General features: G+C 36.5%; 1 protein-coding gene across 5 annotated transcripts in view; it reads right to left on the minus strand.

Annotated features, from left to right (window-relative positions):
* Positions 1 to 23729, minus strand: part of LOC140756619 (uncharacterized) — a 79381-nt gene that overhangs the window by 49893 nt on the left and 5759 nt on the right. The window contains exon 1 of one of the 5 annotated variants that reach the window (XM_073092162.1): positions 13071 to 13498. The exons of 2 other annotated variants lie outside the window; for them this stretch is intronic. The gene's annotated coding sequence lies outside the window, so the exon portion shown is untranslated. Of the gene's footprint in view, positions 1 to 13063; positions 13499 to 23729 lie in introns of those variants that run through there. 2 more of the 5 variants (XM_073092163.1, XM_073092161.1) reach the window with 2 other exon arrangements.

The following is a 23729-nucleotide window of genomic DNA, read 5'->3' on the forward strand; positions in this document are numbered from 1 at the left end:
TGACGACAGGAAGCATGAGCGGCAGTCGCTGACGACAGGAAGCATGAGCGGCAGTCGCTGACGACAGGAAGCATCAGCGGCAGTCGCTCATGTATTAACTTCCTTACGTGCATTTTTCTAATTATAAGAAGCCACTGCTGCCTAACAAAATCTTTAATCAATCCCCAATGCTATCTACCCTATACTAAATTAGTCACAAAAGCTATACAATCCCTAACGACTAAAAACAAATACCGTCTTAACCATTCCCTTACCCTTGAAACCATTGCTTGACATTGCGTTTATAAGACACAAATAGTTACGGTACGTTATGGATATTATCTACAGTATGTCTACAGCCATAAAGAAAGGTACATATTATTATAACAGTTAAACTATCCGAGACAAGTGACACAGTTAACTCCGCCTGATTGATGCTATAAAATCATAAATATGTTATGTACCTGTTAAAAGTACATATTAAATTTAATAGGTTCATAACAATTTGTAATGTTGTTGAGTTTTATTTAGTATCTAAATAAATTTCCAATACAACATACCTTTCAAATATTTTTTTCATTTCTATTAAGACCGCAAAACTGCTGTTGAGATAACCTATCCGGGCCCTAACCTTCTCACTTATATCTTAAAACTCCACGAAAAGGTGACCCAAGGTTTAAATGAAATTACCTATCTCTGCCGTATAACAGCAGTGTTAAACGCTGGTTTGAAGGGTAAGGCAGACATACTTTTCCGATGCGTTCCAGCTTAATCCTCAGGAGTAGCGGCGAATCTGTGGTCGACCTCAAGTAGGAATATCTAATCTTATCTGGGGTTGATTACAGATGTCCATGGGCGGCAATAGCCACTTACCATCGGCATGCTCGTCTGCTACTCCTATATATAATATAAGAAAAAGCGCTCCATGAAAAGATGCGCCAAGATTTAAATGACATTAGGAAACCATGTGATATAACTACAAAACTGCACAAAGATATAACTCTATCTCCATGAAAGTTCATGGAAACTTTTATCTAATTCCACGTGAAGGTGAGCCAAGGTTTCGAGCCAAAGAAATTAAGAAAGCATGTGAGTACGTCTCTCGGGTCAGGGCCGAGGTGAAACTGCCAAATTGTCGAAATAACCCAGTCAATGCTGAAACTAAGCCAATTTGATGGTTGCCAAGATCAGTGACGGTAACGTTGACTCACTTCTAATACATCAGTCCTTGCCACATGACGTACTGATCAAAGATCTTTGAAAGGTGGTAGAACCATTATGGTTCGACAGAGGAGGTTCCAGTATAACCCAAATTTCTAGCGTAAAGCAATTCTTGCGTTTCGGTAAAAGAACGCGGCTGTCAGCAGATTTATATTTGAGGCAGCCATCTTACTCCTCAGTGTCAACGCATCTGTGATCGACTTCAGGCAGAACCTGATCTGTTTGGAGTAGGTGACAGATTTCCTTGGTTAGCACTGACTCAAGTTCAGGTGGACACTTCCCAGTCGAACCAACTAGCAGAGAGTAGTCACTTTTATCAAGAAAAACACGATCTTTCTTTTAGATTCGTCCTTCCAGAAAATGTCTGGAAGAAATACCGTTATTGTGATTCCACCACGTTTAGTACTACTTTGAATGTATAAAATATTTGTTCCTTCTTTTGTTGTTATGTATACAATAAAGTTTTCATTAACTAGCGAATCCCCGCCTTAAACATGTCAGGTAACTTGAGCGACCCAAATCAGTTCTGATTGGTTGCACAACCGGTTTGCCAACCAGTCGTCTGAACGTGTCGTTGTTAGCGGAAATGGAGAAACAGGATTCCTTGCTTGTATAACTATAGAAGACTTTCACGTCAACATAAAGGACTGTACAAGTAATGACCGACCACTTTTTACCCAACTGGGAAGGTAAAGATTTTCGAGAATAAGTACGTACATATGTCTCTCTCTTTGGCATGTCCTGCAGCCCAAATGACTTTTTTTATATATATAACCTAACGATAAGACAGACGGGCTACCTGATAGAAAGCAGTCACCGTCGCCTACGGATATTTGCAATACCAGAGGAGTCGCCAATGCATCGCCAGTTTTATATATTTTATAATTTACTAGGTGACCCGGCAAACGTTGTGTTGCCATATAAATAAAAAATATGTTAAGGGTGAACAACCCTTATCACTCAGGGGTATCAAAAATCAAAAACAGATAGTAGCCGATTCTCAGACCTACTGAATATGGATATAAAATTTGGTGAAAATCGGTAAAGCCGTTTCGGAGGAGTACGGTAACTAAGATTAAGCCACAGTTTAAGCAGACTGGTGTTTGTTTTTATAATAATTCTCTAGTTAGACATGTTAGAAATATCTAAATATCTGATCGCACGTAATTTTGTCCGAAACTCCAAACACTTCCTGTATTATTTATAAATGTATGTTTCGGACCGATTTCCTGATAAACTATTTTAGTCATATGCCAACTAAGTCATCAGCAAACTCCAAAACTTAATTAGTAGGCAGTCGTCAAATATAATAGGACAGATCCGAATCTTCCGTTGACACATAAACAGTGGATCCTCATGTTGAACAAGTTTCGTGATACAACCGGTTTAACCGACAAGTCAAGCGAAGAAAGCGTAAATTATAGACATACAGGATTATACTCGTATACTTAATACTATATAAGCTAATACAGGAACTTTGGAATAACCAGAACCTATGTGGCTTCCCTAAGAAGGTAGGGGTAATAGAGAAGATAAGTAAACATTCATTTACGCTCAATAGTTTTCGGTGTTGTGTGGTATAGATGTAGTAAGGTGAGAGACAATACAAAAGTTATCATCCATCTTCGGGTAAAAATGTGGATGAAGTTTAGCCTACAATTCATCATCATCATCAACCCATTAATGTCCCACTGCTGGGCACGGGTCTCCTCTCAGAATGAGAAGGATTAGGCCATAGTCCACCGCGCTGGCCAAGTGCGTATTGGTAGACTTCACATACCTTTGAGATTATTTTTTTTTTATAAATCTCTCAGGTATGCAGGTTTCCTCACGATGTTTTCCTTCACCGTTTAGCAAATGATAATTAATTTCTAATACGCACATAACTTTGAAAAATCAGAGGTGCGTGCCTGGGATTTGAACCTCGGACCCCTCGATCGAGAGGCCGAGTTTCTTAACCACTAGGCTATTACTGCCATATAGCCTACAATTACAATGTACGATTGTAATTGTATTGTAATCTTACCGGAAAAAAGATGGATTAAATGTTGCCTACAAATCCAATTACCCCTACCCCAGCTAATTGCCCTAAATTAATTAACTATACCTTACCTACTTATCAAGATAAATCCAAAACCAACCAAACACAACCATTATATTTAGACAACAATTTAGTTTACAAACAAACATACGAATAGTTTATTGATCTTTCAGGCTAAATGTAAGCTACATGCAGCCTCAATCCATTATTATTCCGCCGTGAATGGCGTACGAATGTTTGTAGGTAGTTGGGCCCACCAGCCTAGAGTAGGTACTTCACAGAACCTCGTTAGCCTTGAGAGTGGCTATTTTGAACGCGCATGGTGTTTGTCTATGGCAGGGGTCTGCAACATTTTTTGGATAGAAAAATATACTTTTTTTATGTGGAGTCTTGGGTCTTAAAGCGTTAGCCTAGATTGTAACTTTGCCTTTAGGCGAGGAGTCAAAGGTTAGAATCCTAAGTGCCGCCGATTGTCCAAAATAATGTGCGTATAAAAAATAATTATTACTGTGTACTCGAGTTCTGTAAAAAACGTCCTCAAAAGTGTGTTAAGTTTCGCCACCAACCATCAACCACCAGCTCGTACTTGGCAAGCGCGATAGACTATGGCCTAATCACTCTGAGAGAAGACCCGTGGCAATACTATTGGAGTCTTTAGGAATAATAAGAATGACGTTGGAACGTCTCGTTTATCTCACTTATCACATCTCTCTAAACGGAATTACAGCATCGCTTAACACTGCGATAGTAAAACAGAAAAGGGTATGGCAAAGGTGCCACCGGAGTTGAACCACAAAGGATTTGACTTCCTTATTGTTTCTTTGTTGTCTATGACGTCAAATCAACTGCCATTTTATTTGCCTGTTATTTGTGGACACGATAAGTAATCACATAAAAACATTTATCAAAAAATAACAACAGTCTTTATCTCAGTTTGAACAATAACACATAGGTATGTTATAAAACTTTTGTTATTAAAACCACCTATTAAATTCCAGTAAACCAAATAACATAAACAAACATTGATATCGATAACAACCAAATGTTTAAACAAATAAAAGATAGCCGGTTCCTTACTGATCGGCTCATCTCCACTTACGCCCCTAATTGATAATCAATCTACTCAATATTTGTCCCAAATGTAAAAATTGGCAATAGTTTAATTCCGATCTTTAGTAGGCAAAAATTGATGGATATATTATTTATAACGAGAGTCATAAGTGTGTGTAATAGGAATTTAGACAGGACAATTTATAGAAATCACTGTAATTTTAAGAGAAACAAACATTTCCATTGAATAGTTAATTGTATCAGGCGTTACTTTGCGGAAATCCATGCTATTAAGTTAAATTTAACTTAATTTCCATTGAACTTGTCTAAAAATTGAACAAGTGTAAGCCAAGCTCACACAAAAAATTTATTTAGATATTTGACAAAAAAAATAAGCCCACAGAAAATTGGGGTTGTTAAAATTAAGAGCCAAAGGTTATCAACACCTGATCCATACCAGTACGGTACTATGAACTCACTAATGTACCGAATACGAAATGTTAACCGACCACATTAAAAACTTCACGCTTCTGGTGGTAATTGGTGATTACAAAAATGTTGTAATTCGCTACTAAGTTACGATGTGATTATGGATTTGAGCAAAAAATGTGACATCGTAAAAACGTTTAGGTAAATTGCTTCTAAATCCATTTTGTATGGGCCTATGATGTGTACATAAGGAAAACGTAAATAGATTAAAAATAAAAAAGGAAAATACTTGACATTGTTTATTCTTTTTAAGGAACTCGTAAGGCTTGTAATGCTTCTTTATTTCGCTTTAAAGGGTGTTGTGAGGGAGATATGCTTATACGAGGCTTTCCAACATATTTTCCAGGGGTTCTATTGCCAACCTTGGGTAGGAATCTTATGTCCCTATAGATCCGGGACTAGAATAGGACTACGGTATCCCCTGCCTGTCGCAAGAGGCGACTAAAAGGGGGCTTCCGGGATTGCGGGCGGCAAGAGTGGGAGCTCGAACCGTCCATTAAGCGAACCCGGGAAGGACGGCGGTATGTGTGCTCGCATACCGTCGTGAACACCAGGTAGTGTGGGAGGAGCGAAAACTGCTCTCCCGGGGCAGAGCCCGATCGGGCATCACGCTTGGAGGACTCCGGTTGCGTTTCGTCGGAGATCCCGCAGTTCTCCAACAAGCGTTGAGGACGGCCACCGGGGGGTTTTAGTTCGGTAAAAATCCCACATAACCCGGCGTCGCTCCTACGTCGTCGGGTACCTTTTGAAGGTTTCCCCTTCGTTACGAAAAAAAAGGTAGAAATCTTATGCGGATTGCATGCTTCTTGGCTACTTTAATATTTAAAAAAAATCGAGTTCAAAGATTCTGTTACATATATACATACCTAGATAAATCCAGGTCATAAATAGCGTAGTAAAAAAAACAGCATATCATCTTTAAAACGTTAATATGCCAGCATAGCATCACCATATCTCAAATTCTCAGAAATAAATACTTAAAAAACATTCTCACAAACATAACAATAATAAATGACATAAGGAAATTGATAACCGAATACGATATTTCTGGAATATAGCTTCTTTGATAGCGCCTCTCAATATTTATACAGATGCGACATTCACGAAAGAAATACATGATTGTATGGATACATACACTTCATACATCTGTCTGCTTGATGTCTCAGATAAAATAGATAAGGCTATGATTCTCGAATAAAATATTAAAGCCTAAATTCTAGCAGTATGTATAGGTTTTTCTGTAATATTGAAGTAGAAACGAGCAGGCGGTTATTGTGGTGATAAGTGGGCGCTGCCGCTCATGGAGATTTGAAATCAATCCCAGATTGTTTACCCGTTTACAGAGTTTTACAAGTTGCATTTAGGTAAGGTCGTAGATGCGATATTATTATTAAAGTTGTATTACAATATTAAAAAATACCACCAGCAATTTAAAAAAACAATCACATGTCACTGATATCATACATCTCTATTATTTCGCTATCAGAGAGTCATTAAAATATTTTACATATAAGTATGTTAAATCGGTGTCAGAGCTAATTGCAAGTCGAGTGTCGTTTACAAACAACAGATTGTACCGTGTCAAGGTATCTGGGTTAATGGCTCGAAGGTCCATCCAGTACTGTTAAGGAAGATAAGGCCTTTTAATTGGTCCAAACTGTAACAGGCTAATTGCTTATGTAATACTTATGGGCATAGAGTCGTAATCATCACAAAAAAGGGTGTCTGTAGTTAAGTATAGTTCGCGCCAAACTGCTAGTCCGCTCTGAAGTTGTTGCGAGCAGCTATCATACAATTTGTTATGGCGACGCGATTCTGTGAAAAAATCCTCTAATAATTTCTCCCACCATACGAATCAACTTCAAAACTCTATCTTTCAACTTGGAACCATATAGACACTATGCCACGACACGTGTGTGACACCCACAAATAGACACAACTACACAAGTGAATCTTAACACTTAACACACAAACAGTCTCTTCTTGACTGTACAATGTAGTGTAGAGTCTACTTCACACGTATAGTATCAGTCCCACTCGACTTTACAACGTATAAACAGTAGAGTCCAATACTAACCACCAGTATAACACTATGTATTATACTCTACATAGAGTCGACGCAATATCCACTACACGTGTTATTTAAAGCATCTAATTAACACCACAATTAATTAAAACTCGTGATCAACACTGATCGGTAAATTATAACGGTGATGATATAATACCTATATGTAGAGATTGTAGAGTGTAGACATAATATACTATTGATATGTTGATTAAATCTTATATATAAAATTCTCGTGTCGTAATGTTAGTTACCGTACTCCTCCGAAACGGCTTTACCGATTTACACCAAATTTTATATGCATGTTCAGTAGGTCTGAGAATCGGCTACTATCTATTTTTCATAACCTAAGTGATAAGGGTTGTTCACAGTTAACATTTTTTTATTTATATGGCAACACGTTTGCCGGGTCAGTTAGTATTCATAAACACGTATATTTGAAGACATAAATGCTAACAAATATATAAATCTAATCGCTGGAACCAAACCATGCGAACCATATAAGTAGAAATATCATCATTATATGTCATATCATTATCAACCCTTTGCTGGGCACGAGTCTCTTCTCAGTCCACTGTGCTGGCCAAGAGCGAATTGGTAGTTTCACATACCAATGAGAAATACCTTTTTAAGCTCTCTCAGATACTCACACATCCTCACAATGTTTTCCTTCACTGTTATAACAAGTGATAAATTTTTTATATGTCAGAAGATGTGTCAGATTCGAACCCGGGCCCTTATCGCGAAAGTCGCTACCCACTCCTATTATACCTACTGCTCTACTGTTTACACCAAGCGTCTGTTGTTTCCATAACAAAGCGTGTTCCACTACAGGCGGTAGTGTAAACAGACGCCGATGTTTTGTTCCGCTCGCACCAGCGCCCCGGCGATTGTTCCGTCTCTGTTTACCTTTGTACTGTCAACATTGCATGCGATTAAAAACGATAGGTATCGATGACGTCATCGTTATGAAGGGTTCTACAAATCCTGAGTTGACCTTCTCCGAGTTTGAAGCAATTCTAGAAGCTATAGTAGACGACCCGCGTGGCGGAGCGGTCACCATACCGGTCTGACGCGCAAAGGGTCCCGGGTTCGATCCCCGGCCAGACAGATATCTAAATGATGAATTTAGATTTCTGTTTCTGTCGGGGTCTGGGTGTTTGTGTATTTGTCTATGTGTGTGTCCATGGCACCCACGACACAGGGAATCCTAGTGTGGGTCTGTGAGTGTAGAAAGCGTTTATTATTAATTCTTTTGGTATGGCATTTGTAGATCGTTTATTGGGCAAATAGTCGAATTTCGTATTCATAAACTTAAATAATTTTAATAAATTTCAAATTGTACACATCAGAACACAGTATCGCTTGGAAACACCTAGATTCTCCACGAATGGTCTGTTCCTATATCCCTAGTGTGTCATAATAAGCAACTTAATAGGTACTTTCTGGTTTGCAGACGTTAAGAGTGGAAGCTCAAATCGCCCAGCCAGCGAACCCGGCAAGGACGACGTTAATGTCGAAAACTCCTGATAGGGAGGGAGAAGTGTACAACTTACGTAGCTAGAGCCCGCCAGGGCGCGTTCATATGACTCTCGTACTCTAGGTTGCATGCATTTCGTCGGGGACCCTGTAGTCCTCTACCAAATAAAATTTACAGAACCTATGATCTAACGTAATACATATAGTAGACAATTCAATTAATAAAGTAAAAAAATATCTATACTTTGCACTTATGCAAGCCATTTGATCTAACGAAATACATATAGTAGACAATTCAATGAATAAAGTAAAAAAATATCTATAGTTTGCAGTTATGCAAGCTATTTCCTCGTAAGAAAGTTACGTGACATCCGCTCGTTCAGTCTGATATTTTATCACGCCCACTTTGTTTACCCGTGCTCCATACACGTTTTACTTACACTTACCTACGTATCGTATCCTACACTACAATAAAACCCCGTATTTACATATGAAACATAAATAAATAACGCTTTCTTCATTAAGATTTCCTGTGTGCACACACAACGAGGAATACAGAAACTCTCAGACCTAGAATAGAAATCCGAATTTCTCTTTTACATTTTTGGAAATTTTAATTCATTTGTCTGGCCGGGGATCAAACCCTCTGCGTCCTTGACTGAATGATAAAGGCTCTGCCATTCAAATTTTAACGCGTAATATATAACAAATGCAATCTACATACTAAGCGGGGTAATTTAATTTTGATAAGCACCCAAAAAGTATTCCTGACAACCAAAACCCCATCCAAATTGGATCAATAGTTTTATGAGAAAATCGCGGACTTACAAAGTTACACACATACATAGCGATCGAATACAGAACCTCTTTTTATGAAGTCTGTTAAAAACTCAAGCCCTAAAGGGACAAAACAGTAAATAAAAGCCTTAACAAAGTAAACACAACTTTTAACACACACGTTTATAACTTTACTAAACACACAGAATCGCGGGCAACTTCACTCGTAATAAAACCTCTTTATTTGTACATTAAATCTTATGTAGACCTAGCAACATTAAATATGTACAGAGTACTTTATTATTTCGCCGAAAAAGTTGAAAATGAGAACACTGCTTATCTGTTTACTGTAATTGCAAATTAGGCCTCCTAAATTGTGAGACTGATACAGCCTACATATCGTCTCTTTAAAAAAAAAATAACAATCATTTTTGAGCTGTCGGTGCTTTTGTTTTTAGGATTTGTATTCATTTAACACTTATTAAATTAATAGTGTCGTTTTTAGCATCGCAAAACAATAGTTATATTATTTAGACGTATATAATTGAAACAAACTCCTCAAAACAAAAGTTTAGTAACAAGCAAGCAGTCCACCTTCTCGGCACTGCTGCCCATGGATATTCATAAGCAACTCCTCTAAGATGATTGCCTTATATGTATCCAATTGAGCCCATTTACATATCGATACCTTAATTCGCAAATCAGCCAACTCCAATTTTCTCAAAATGTTTTTTTTATTTATTTTGTTAGTAAATGGCGGTAGCTTGGGCGCGAAAAAAACTGAGGGAAAGGGGGCTAACATAGAAGTTTCTAGTTGAGTCGTGACGAGCTTGTGAAGTAATTGATGTATGATGGTAATATATTGGAAGAACAACAATCTGAGGCTTTGATTTGCTGACCCGAACTCCCAACACACACATATGACTTTACACATATGACTTATGAGGCGACCATCTTACGTTACTGTTATTACTGTAAACACATTACTGTTATAAGACAAGGTTGTGGTTATAATACCTACGTGATAGTGCCGCAGTCGAACCACAAAAACTTGTACTACGTTTAAATAATTGTAACATTTAAACTACACAGAAAACTTGCATATAGAAGATATAAATTTAGAAATATAAATATACACTTTTTCCTTATTCCGATAAACGCTAACGAATACGGAGTTTTACGCATTATAATAAAATAATGTATCCCCTCCATAAAAGGTGAATATAACAACATTTTATTAACAGAATCGAATATATTATTATTAAAATATGCAAATCAACGTAATAAAAATATAGTAGAACCCGGCAGACATGACTGAATATATAAAAAAATATTTTCTGCATAGTAATTGCTAATCAAATTCAAAATTTATAATATTTTATTCAAAGTAGATCCTTTATCTCTTTAATACAATAACCTAACTCCACTTCGGTAGGTATATTCGTTATGGAGAAGTGGCGAAAAAGTAAAAAAAAAGTATATAAAAAAACGAGCCATATGATACAAATTAGTCTGGGACACTGTTTCTAAGAGTCACCTATTAGCATAAACACAAATAGGATTTCCGGAAAGTAGACAAAAATAGGAACATTGAGAAAAAATGTGATATTTTTCGGTCCAATTTTCCTCATCGCGTCGTGAGAACCCACGCATTATATATGTGTTACCGACGAGCTTCGCGAGATATTATCAGTGACTGAACGCTTTTTGTTAATTACAAATTAGTTAATTAATATTAATTATATGTATGTTACACATGTTTTTAATTACGGCAAGAGTGCCTAAAGACACGCAAAATATTCAGTAGATTAATCGAGCTGTTTTTGTGTATAGTATTTAGTATAACGCTTTTATTACAAGTTTTCTTTGATTTGCAGTGTTCGTATATCGTCAATCATATACTGTCCTTCGGATGGGTATGGGTCTTGTCTTAGAATAGGAAGGGTTTACCGCGGCGTTTGACCAAGTGCGGATTGGAAGACATCACACATTTTTTGGAATTTTTTTCTAAGAACTCTCAAATGTACTGGTTGTCTTACGATGTTCCCTTTCAGTAAGTAATAAATATTTTCTAATAGGAATTTGTAAAATCATAGGTGCCTGCCTGGAATCCGAACCTCGGACTCCCCGATTAACATTCTCCGATTACAAATTTTAACCAAACAAAACGTACTAATTTAATTTCACACGAAATTTCGTCCAAATGAAAATCTCGTATAAAACACCCTACCTCACATTTGTTTGCTTATAATTATAAACAGCTAAAACCAAATCGTATAATTCTTACGGCTACAAGGCTACCATTCCCTTCAAATGGTCATTCGGTGTGTTAAATACTTACACACCGAATTCTGCGTTGTATCAGAACAAACATGGCACAATTAGTCATCTAATGCAGTGTTCCGCGTAAACTAGTAAATAGGTCACGTGGACTAAATTAAAACGGACTAATACTGTGGCACCAATAATTAGTTGATGCGTATGATGAATTTCAGATTTTGCGTACAATTTAGGCTAGATTGGTGTCGTTACTTTTTTATCTCTCACGTAAGTAGGTTTCCTCAGGTTGAAGAACACACTGTAGTTTGACTCCAGAGGTACCACTGGCACGCCTGTTTCTGCCTTATAACAGCAGTGTTAATCGCTGTTGTGTACTGGTTAGAAGCAAATCGAAATGTAGAACCGAATCTGTGGCCAACCTCAGGTAGGACTCTTTAATCTTATCACGGATTGATTACAGATGTCTATGGTCGGCGGTAGCCACTTACCATTAGGTGGACTGCATGCTCGGTTGCTACTTCTATATTATAAAAAAATCCTTCACCGTTAAGTCAAGTGATAGTTAATACGCACATAACTTTAAAAAAATAAGAGTTGCAAGTCTCGAATTCAAACCTCGTACCTCCAGATGAAAAATTTCTTAATTGAGTTTCAAATTGAATTGAATTATCGGTCATAAGATCATAACTCAAGATATCTAACCACATCTTTCAACTAAGTACTGTCAAACGATATACTAAGTAAATATTATTACTTATTATTATTATACGTTCCTCCCACATGCCTAGATCTTCTAATCAGTGTTGGCCTACAACATTATTTAAAAGAGGTCACACAGCCATTCTATTTCAGATACAATTTATAAATAAGTTTGACTTTATTGACCGCATGTGCAAAATTAAAACAATATTGAATAATAAAATATCAAATAATCCATGACTTAGTAAGGGAGATAGATACACTTCTCCGAGGCGTCCCAACTTGTTCCTCAGGGGCAGTAACGCATATATTATGAAGCCAACCTCAGGTATGAATTTCATCTTATCTGGGGTTAATTACTTGGGGTTAATGTAAATGTGCGGCAGTAGCCACTTACCATCATCATGTGGATTGCATTTCCATTTTTCCAGTCTACAGAAAACCAATCAGATTTTGAAAAAGTCCCTCAAAATATTAAAAGTAATAAAAATCAAATAGTGTTATTCTTGACAATTCCTTTGAAATCTGAAACTGATTTTAATTTAGAAACGGCTGACCAGATTTTAAAGAGATTTTCACACATGCACGTCTGAATTATATATTCTGATAATTTCGGACATAGTTTCTTGACCTCATGCACACCAACACATCTGTCATCTACTTCGAAGGACTCTTTGTCCATGTGGGGTCGCGAGCATTAGCACGTGAAGCAGATAACCCGTTTGCTACTTATATTACCACAGACAGACAGAGAGATACACGCGAATAACTTTACAAGAATTCCATTTAATTATAAATGGGGATTCCTAAGCAATGTTCATTCATTAGCGAGATAAACCGTATTATCAACGCTAAGCTAAAATATAAATTATCGCGATAAACAATGGAAAATTCTACGCCATTCACAACAAAGTTGAAAGAAATGCGGAAATATTGTGTTTAAAATTAAAAAAAAAAAGAAACAAATCCCACACAACACATACCACTTACTGAAACAAATTCTTTCTTCATCCATCTTTCATCCGATTCAATACAAGGAAAACTGCCAAGAAAACCGCCGAAACACAGCAAACGACAACTATATTCCAGTTATATCAACACTGCACACTGAAGAAATGTCCAGCAACTGTGTAAATTTACACGTTTCAATTACAATGTATTTAAACACTTAAGCACGACACTGTTCTCCAACTTCAAACTTACACTTTTTAATTTAGAACAACAACAAAAGAACAATAAAATTATAATTCGAAATACGAACACAATGCACGCGCGACGCTAGTGAAGTGCGTAATAGAATCGGCGCTTGTCGATTTAAAAATTAAATGTAAATAAATTATGCGACAAAAACCGGTGGAGTATACACCGTCCCGAGTACTCGGCCCGAACTGCGCGCCAAAGCCGAACGCGCGATTATATTATCAAAATGAACACTCCACTGTGTATTTATTCAATTTGTGTACGAGAACTCCTTTGTTCTTTTATTTTTGGAGCGTTGACATTTGACATTGTCATCCAAGAAACGGGGTGTGACATATTAAGTGACTGAGCGGTATGTTTTAAAATAATTGAATGAAGGGTTAATTAAATAGGAATAAATAAATATTACGGTCTGTATGACATCGTCGTGTTTATAAGTGGACGTAGGGCCGGACCGTTCATATATAGATGAACTAGGCGATCTAGGGCGCTCGCATTAGAAGGACGACTATTTATTATTTACGACGAAATATTTTCTTCTTCCACTTTTCTATCAAAATATTTTCCCTTTAGGGTTTATTTTTTTCAATTTAAATTTTTCAGTAAAAGGATTTTTAAATGTTCCATATTTTTTTCCAAAAGCTCCAGTCAAGTACGAACTGACACTGAGAAGACTAGTTAATTCCAAAACTAAATAAATACATTATAAACCTAGACTTAATATTTGGTAAAATTATAACAAGATTTTTGCGTAAAAAAATATATCGTACACCAAATTGGTTCCTTACATTTTACCTCCTTCGTTTCCATATAAGAATCATCTTACTCCTTAAGAATGACTACACATCTATGATCGGCTTCAGGTAGAACCTCTACCCTACATGGTACAGGTATCCTTGGGCGAAATGCATCACTCACCATTAGGTGGTCGGCTCAGCTCATTTCTCATTATAATTCAGCTATTAATGGAAATAGGTAAGAAAGTGGTACAGGTGTCGAACCTTGAAGAACTCTATCACATTGAATTGGTCATTGATGAGACCGTAAGACGGCAAAGGAGTGAATGAATGAAGTCATTGAAGTGTCTACTCTTAATATAGTACTCAAGTTACAACAATGTTGCGTGTGGATTCTATAGATACTCGTAGATCTGTAGATGTAGATTTTATAGATCTATAGATATGGTATATATCTGCTGCTTACAAAACAAAAACACTCGTTACTTAAGCCGGTGCTGGACAATCTTTTTAATTACTCGATAGCTCAGACCAAAAAATTCAGACAACGCTTCGGAACATTGCATCGAAATATAACTTGCACTTGTGTGACTGAGCGCGATGGTAGAGTTAGTGAATGTTGTGTTAAACTGCGTAGTTTACACATAAAACAATACAACATTTTTCAAGCGTTTAATATCGTACAATAATGTAACGATTTATCTGTTTTTCGTAATAATACTGAACGCAGTCGGTATTATGCTTTAACAGTGTAATGTTTGTATGTAGCTTAAAGTATTTAATGTATTTGTTTTACTACTTTTAAGCGCTTCTGTATTCTGGGATAAGGGAAATGCACTAACTCAGTCCTCATGCGTCCTGCGCATCGATTGCATATCGATACCTTAATTCGCAAATCAGCCAACTCCACTTCTTGTCTAAATGTTTATTTATTTATTTTGATTTCGTTCAACGCCATTTACTATCAAAATAAATAAAAAACATTTTGACAAAAAGTGGAGTTGGCTGATTTGCGAATTAAGGTATCGATATATCCATAGTTGGCAGTGGTCACTGACCATGCTCGTTTGCTACACTAAAAGAAACAATTCGAAAAAAATTGGTATGCTTCAATATTTGGTTTCAGATGCTCAGTCTTTTTTTTTTGAAACGAGGTAGACAGAACAATGCGCGGACAACGTTCATAGCGCTCGAGTTTAAACAACGATGTCAAATAAATTGCAGCTCTCTGTTTGGAAGCCGTCCAAACTGTGGATTGTTCTTTAAAGACATGATAGTCTGGGATACAGCCGGGTGATTGCTAGACTCATCTGTTCTTGAATGAAGTATATTTTTGCCGATAATTATTATAATGCCGCACTCGCACGCTTGCCAAACCGTCTCAAATCGTCAAATTAAATTATGTGGATAGAGCGCTTGAGTTGGTTTATGTAGATTTGCAAGCGGTTTGTAATGTTTTGATCAAGCTAAACGATTTTGTAAAGGTTTAGAGTTTTTTAATCATAGCATTTTTAATTATTAAAACGCCTTTATGTAAATTTAGTCCAAGCTGTGGGTAGTTTTTTAAAGACGTGATAGTCCGAGATATAACCAGGTGATTCCTACACTCGTCTGTTGTTTTATCAAAGTACATTTTGTGTATAATTATTATAACACGTTATAGTACGAGATGTGGTCAGGTGATTGTTACAAGCATCTGATTTCAATCGGAATACAGATGATAAATCCTCTAGAATGAAATCGCAAAAATAAATCGGTAAAGAAGCTACTTTGTGTAACACATTTTCACTTTCATTTTACCAAGTTCAAAATCTTTAGAAACGTAGATGTTATGGACAGGTTATTTGGATGTTACACGCAGACATATTTTATACCTAATTGTATTTAGACTTCTATCGATATAAGTCCATCGAAACCCGTCTCATAACTCTCATCTCGTAACACAGCAAAATGTGTTACTATACTATGACGTCACAAACATAGCAGACGTATCGAACAATGCCGTTGCACACCCGCCATACTTGAAACGATGCCAAGTTGCACCGAATTATTTTCGTGAAAATTGTTAAAGCGATCCAAAAAGCTATTCAATTTTGAAATCACCTCGTAAAATAGATTGAGATAAATTAAAAGTGAAATCGATATTCTCTGTATTTGTAAAAGCAACCCTTAGAACGTCTGGCATGACATCAGTCAAATAGATTTTATGGGACCTAAAGATGAAGATGAATTACCTCAAGATGAGGTCACAGAATAATCTATATTAATATCACTGAAGTTTCGAAGTAACTGCATAAATTGTAATTATGTAGGTAGGTAGGTAGGTAGGTAGGTAGGTAGAAACACTAGAGCTGGAAGACTTATTTCTAGCGTTCTCCCAAACAAACTTCAAAACAAACAATGGGTACAAAGTATTAAATATACATCAACCAATACGTATAACGATGTCATGACATCGTTGCATAATTAACATAATTCATCATCACTAATGATACACTGGAGTCCAAAGACCAATCACAATGACAGACCTTGAAACTAGTATGAGTTGTCGGTTTAAGCGTTATTTAATTTTAACGTGAAAGTTAATAAATGAACGCATATTTATAAGATACCGAATAGGAAAACAACCATAACTGAGATCATCAATGGAACCCGCCATACTCCATGGCATTTAACAATGTATATCTTATATATAAAATTCTCGTGTCACAATGTTAGTTACCGTACTCCTCCGAAACAGCTTTACCGATTTTCTCCAAATTTTATATTGCATATTCAGTCGGTCTGAGAATCGGCTACTATCTATTTTTCATACCCCTAAGTGATAAGGGTTGTACACCCTTAACATTTTTTTATTTATATGGCAACACAACGTTTGCCGGGTTAGCTAGTAAAATATATAATATACTAGGTATACTATATAAAAAATATATATACAATATATATATATATATATATATATATATATATATATATATATATATATATATATATAATATATATATATATAAATATATATATATATATATAATATATATAATTGTGAAAAAAGCGTGGAGTGCTCCACTTATTAATTTTCGAAAAGCACCCCACACTTTTTCCACTATTATACAATTTACTGTTCCTTAATTGATTCCTAGATTGAAAATTATTTTCTACTTTTTAGTTGATTCTACCACATTCGAATACCAGTACGTGTGCAAGTATTTAGAACAATTGCTATTACTATTACCCTGTATTACCCAAGAAAACGAATGACCTTATAACTTCCTTTAACTGAAGCCCTTGTGTGTTGCGTAACCGGTAAACCGTTGTAAGTACACAACTTACACCTTGTGAGGTCATTTAACTAGTCACGTTCAAAGAGTTCCATAGAATCAATTTTGAATAATGCCATTTGAATTTGAATTAGGCTTTATGTAATTCCAATTTGAAAGAATACAATTCGAATTTGACTTAATGTTCTAAAAGAATCCATTTTGAATGAATATCATTTGAATTTGGATTACCTTTTATGTAATTCCGATTTGAATTAATTCCATTTGAATTTGAATAAGTTCCGTAGAAATGCATTTTGACGTGCATATTACAAAACTAATTCTTATTTTCTTAAATGTTCAAGGAATACATCGGGAGGCAAAGAATACGCAGAAGCCTGAAAATTCTTACAAAATAAAAGTTTCAAAAGTATCCCAAGTCTCTACCAATCCGCATTTGAAAAGCGCGATCTATGTCCCAAACCCTACTCAGAGAGAAAACCCGTGCCCAGCAGTGGAACACTATGGGATTGATGACAACGATAACCTTATGAAATAGTTATATTGGAGAATTACCTAAGTTAACTATGATCTAGTTAACTATGACCTAAGATGGTATAGTTACCTATCTTATTACCGAAGCCATTCTATCCCTTGCATAACATGTTGCACGCAACTTTCACTAACTAAACAGCACGGTAATGCCTTTCCTGTCCTCAAACCGAAAAGAGACCAAGAATCATAATTTTAAAGGAAGCCATTAATGTTCGACTCCAGCGACACCACCTATTTACTTACACTTATTTGTTCAGCGCTGTTTACATTCACGTTCACATCACAACAGTGATGCTGTGTCTGTTTCAAAGGATGTGGTAAGGAAAACACACTTATCCGAGGTGATTCAAATTGGACATCAGAGGTAGCGGCCCATGTATGCCGATACTCGGCATGAATCTAAACTTATCAGAGGTTGATGACAGATGTCTAAACGCGGCAGTAGCTACCATCAGGTGGACGGAATGCTCGTTTGCTATCAGACCACAACAGTAGTATCGTGTGTATTACTGCTATAAAGCAGCTGCTATAAAGAAGTAAGAAAAATGTTTACTGAATTTAAACCAGTTTTGACCAACATGATATTTGCCGAGATTTCCCTCTCCCATATAATCTTGGGTAAAATTTGGCTCGACTCCCTTCCACATCACATTTCCGCCTCACATAATGAATAGATGCCCCTTACAAAAACTCACTCAACGCTGAAGAAAAACAAAGCCTTGAAACTATCACCGCATAATCGATTCGCCTAATGAATTAAATATTCTGTTTCCGATTTTCAATCGAGTGCATTATTTATGTTTCAAGGCCAGTTGTGACGTTCTTAACCTTTGCACGTTCTGTATTTATACTTAGTAATGATTTTTTACATGGGAAAATCTATCACCTGTTGACCCAGACAAAAAATTGAAGATAATACGTCTTACGTAGCTTTAAATCCAGTTGATGTTAAGTGGTTTCTTCTGCCAGTGAACTTCGGTTATCAACCCCGGATAGAATTAGATTCCTACCTGAAGTCAGCCACAGACGCCAGCTCAGAGCTGCTCTGATGACGTAGGAACGACTCTTTTGAGGTTGCGCTTCAAAAGTTTTTGAAGTAATTTAAGGTCCCACACAATCCATTTGTCATATACTAAACTATGTAAGGTAAGTCAAATTGAAGAGTTTGTGATTTCATTGCTGTCATTGAACCTCACCGACATAACCTTCATGGCCGGACCTCATCAGGCATTTAGATCAAATCTACCAACTACGGTCATACATAGTTCTACATAGAATCACCGAGAATTCCCAACATTAAAATGAAAATTGCTAATTCAGTACAACATTTGTTAAACAACAAATACGATTTCCCAAATAAAACAGGTTTAAAGATCCGGAACTTCAATTATATGACACAACTAATGAGGTTCACATCATCAAAACATTACAACGACGATCCGCATGGCGGAGCGGTCACCATACCGGTCTGACGCGCAAAGGGTCCCGGGTTCGATCCCCGGCTAGACAGATGTTTAAATTAAGAATTTAGGTTTCTGTTTCTGGGTCTGGGTGTTTGTGTATTTGTCTATGTGTTTGTCCATAGCACCCACGATACAGGGAATCCTTGTGTGTGTAGAAAGTGTATGAGTGTGAAAGCGTCTTGTATGTACTTACTTGTATGTATGTACTTACTTCATACTAATAACATTTTAAACTGAGTTCAAGACTAACTACTATAACTATAGTCTGATTCATAATTAGGTGTCCAAAATGTAAACAAACAAATGTCACTGTCAAAATTAACAAGAAACAAAAATTTTAACAAACTCGACAAAAAACGAAAAGTTTACAATTATTCACAATTTAACAAACGCGCTATGAAAACGACAATACATTTGAGTTCGATTACAATCACGAAAATAAATAACATCAGCTACGAAACTTAAAAATGACAGCACAAGAAATGTTTTGGGTTCCGATTGTGTTACCATTATCACATTTTAATTTTCTACCATAAACCTTGTTTTTTATTATTATTACTGTATGGAACGAAATTGAGGTAATATAAATATTAGAAAATGTTAATTGATCTTAATTTATTTAGATTATTATTTTATTATTGTTGTATTAATTAAATATTGTCAAAAATAAGAAACTACCATTTGAAACGTATTTTCTTAATAGGACAACACCTTTGTTTACATTTTGGACACCTAATTATGAATCAGACTATACTTAATACTACCTTGTCTTACGTCTTGTTGTCTTCTCACTCAAACATAATAGAGAAAAAAATTAAAATAAAATTAGCACATGAGTACTTATATACAGACTTAATATGTAATACTCCATTGGAGTTATTAATAAAGTATTTTAGGCATTAAAATTAATTTTAATTTAGCAATCGACAGATAGATGATAGTAAATTCTACAAAAATAATATGTGTTATATCGGCGCGCAACTTCGTCCTACGCTAAAAACACTCAGATCTGACACAAACACACCAAAAGGTACAACATCAGAAAATCATTTTGGATTACAGTCACTTTTGAAACAATGAAACTATTATTATTTCAACACGTAAGCAATCTAAAAACGTGTGAAACGGAAACCCAAAAAATATTACGGTTCTAATACGTGTTTTTGCACCGAAGGCACGTTGGACCAAGGAGGAAATCCTAACACCAATTAATGTCGGCGGAGTACAAATGAACTCACCTAAATATGTGTTACAAACTCGCGGCTTTATTAATTAGTGTATATTTTTGATAAATTGTACAAATGAAATGAAAAAATGAACGTTCAGTCCACCTGATGATTAGGGTCAATGCCTCCTATGGGCATCTATCTATATGGAAGAGGTTCTCCTTGAAGCCAACTCCTAAGGATTAAGATGGTCGCGTCATATCTAAGTTAGGTGCTATCTATATAAAGGTACTATTATTTTTTCATATACAAGCTATTTATTATATAATATCTAGTTTATTTCTAGAAGGTCGCAAATACCCTTTAAAGGGTCGCGAGCGATGGCAAATCCTCAGTAAAAATAGTCAAGAAATATTAAAGTAACGTGACAATTTAGTCACATTACTAACATTTTTTGTTGTCCTCATTTCAATGTGCGCCACAACTACTAATCTATGGCCACAACGTAAAAACATCAAAATGGCGACGTAGTTAAGACCAACTTCCATACAAAAATGTTTAAACTCATCACATACACAATACCTAACTTACCTACTTTATGACCGTCTAGTTAGTAACGTACAGTAACATACTGAAAATCGTGACTAAAACTAAAATAAATTAGAAACTACCGTTAAATTTAAACCTTAACTACGCTTTATTCTCGCCATCATAAATTGGTTTTAATAACACGTAATTATTTACTGTCGGTGTACATTTCATACAGTGAGTGCGTTTGTACCGAGTGCACTGCGTTCGAACGGTGTCGCTAACACCACAGCTGAAACATTTGTAACATTTTTTTTTTTTTTATAATATAAGAATAGCAGACGAGCATGCAGTCCACCTGATGTGGCTACTGCCGCCCATGGACATCTGCAATCAACCCCAGATAGGATTAGATATTCCTACCTGAGGTCGGCCACAGATGCGCCGCTACCCCTGAGGACTAAGCTGGAACGCCTCGGAAAAGTCTGTCTCCCTTACCACACCCTTCAAACCGGAACACAGCAGCGTCTAACACTGCTGTTATTAGGTAGAAATAGGTGTGGCGGTGGTGCCGCCGGAGTCGAACCATAAAAGGTTCTACCACCTTCAATACCACCTTCAATACGATCTAAGTGCATGTTTATGTTAAATACATTATACTTGGCTACACTCTGCATTTGTCAATAGATATTCTTTATAGTTTTGTATCCAAAAGGTAAAAACGGGACCCTATTACTAAGCATCCACTGTTTGTACGCCACAGGGCTTTATCTCTTGAACTTCTCCATAAAGAATCACCTTGTGTGGTAGATATACATATTTATATTGATTTTATACGTGACGTTCGAAGAGATTTCTGTAAGGAATCAACTTTGATTTGAACCACAATAGACAGGCACTTGATTTATAATCAATAACGATCGATTTATGTCAGCTTTGACAGCAAATACTGAAAATAAAATGGACTTAAAACAAAAGAAACTGTTAAAGGTAGACACTAAACTTTCACAATGCATGAACTTCTATAGCTGCCGTGATAAAAAGTTTGAAGTTTGAAGGTGGTAGAACCCTTTTAGGTTTGACTCCGGCGGCACCACCGCCACACCTATTTCTACCTAATAACAGCTGTATTAGGCGCTGCTGTGTTCCGGTTTGAAGGGTGTGGTAAGGGAGACAGACTTTTCCGAGGCGTTCCAGTTTAGTCCTCAGGGGTACCGGCGCATCTGTGGCCGACCTCAGGTAGGAATATCTAATCCTATCCGGGGTTGATTACATATGTCCATGAGCGGCAGTAGCCACTTACCATCAGGTGGACTACATGCTCGTCTGCTACTCCTATATTATAAAAACAAAAAAACAAAAAGCACTAAAATTTGGTAAATCGAAGTAATCGGAGGTAATCGGAGGATCCATGCAAGTTCCACTCTCACTTGGCCATTTTTTTTTCCTTTGGTATTCATTGAAGAGCCTTAGTATTACAACTAAAAAAATGCCTTCACTTAACATTCAATGAAGTTAAACAAATGCACACTAATGCACTCCTTTTTTTACAAGGGGGAAACCTTTAGAAGGTACCCCATATCGTGGGAGCGATATGAGGTTATGTGGGATTCTTAAACCCCCCCGGTGGCCGTCCTCGGCGCTGCGTAGAGGACTCCAGGATCTCCAAAGGAACGCAACCAGAGTCCTCTTAGCGCATTGCCCCGTCGGGCTCCGCCCAGGTGAGCTTGACGCTCGCCACACCGTCTGGTGTGTACGACGGTATGCGACCACAAATACAGCCGTCCTTCCCGGGGTCCCGGGCAACCCGCAACCCCGGAGGCCCCCTTTTAGTCGCCTTACGAGAGGCAGGAGATACCATAAACCTATTCTACTCGCGGTACTACATGGAAGTCGCTAAAGTGAGGAAAACGGTCATCAAAAATGTCTATAATCGGTGAACAAAAAACCCTATTTTTCAATCAACCGCGTAGCACATTTCTATAAATAGTCCAGGAAAACCACTACATATTTTATCAGCTTTAATAACAGCATCATAAATTGAATCAATACTTATGCACTTACGTATAATTAAGTACTTATGCACCAAGGGATTAATTTGTTTATTTTTGGTTACAGGAGGGCCGGGAAGTCCTCTGGGGGGGTGGTGATTATATCAGAAATATGGAGGATATTTTATATCCTTCCTATCTAGTTGTCACAAAGACACATGTTCTAAAATCTGCAAAGATGATGAGATATTATGTATCATAGAGAGAAAATATGTATTGGGTATGTGATTTATATGAGTAAAGTTGTGGACAGAATTAAATCCCATTTTACTAGAAAAACCGAAAAGTAATCAAAATATTATTTTATTAATCCTAAATGTTAATTTCAAGCAGTTTCTCAAAAATGTTGTAAAATGAATTATTTTGTTGATTAGCATTTACTTATGGTTTCTTTAATAAACAATATTTTGATTATTTTTCAGTTTTCCTAATATATAGACCTTAATATTCTTGACGCCGAGACTTTTTTTAAAGAATTTGCCCTTAATTCACATAAATGTTTTTGGTAATATTCTACTTCTATTATTTTAGGTCGCTGATTTATTCCAAATAGTAATTTTGTATTATTGTGCACTAGTGATACTGATAATAATGCAGGTGAAAAAAAACTATATACTTAGATAGATACCGTGGAGTGGTGCCGTCTACTTCCCTTGGCGACCGGTCAGCCGTGATGCAACACACACACTCGC

The sequence above is a fragment of the Epargyreus clarus genome, unplaced genomic scaffold (genome assembly GCF_041222505.1).
Source record: "Epargyreus clarus isolate Ecla_fem2 unplaced genomic scaffold, WU_Ecla_fem_2.2 ptg000035l, whole genome shotgun sequence".
Taxonomy (NCBI): domain Eukaryota; kingdom Metazoa; phylum Arthropoda; class Insecta; order Lepidoptera; family Hesperiidae; genus Epargyreus; species Epargyreus clarus.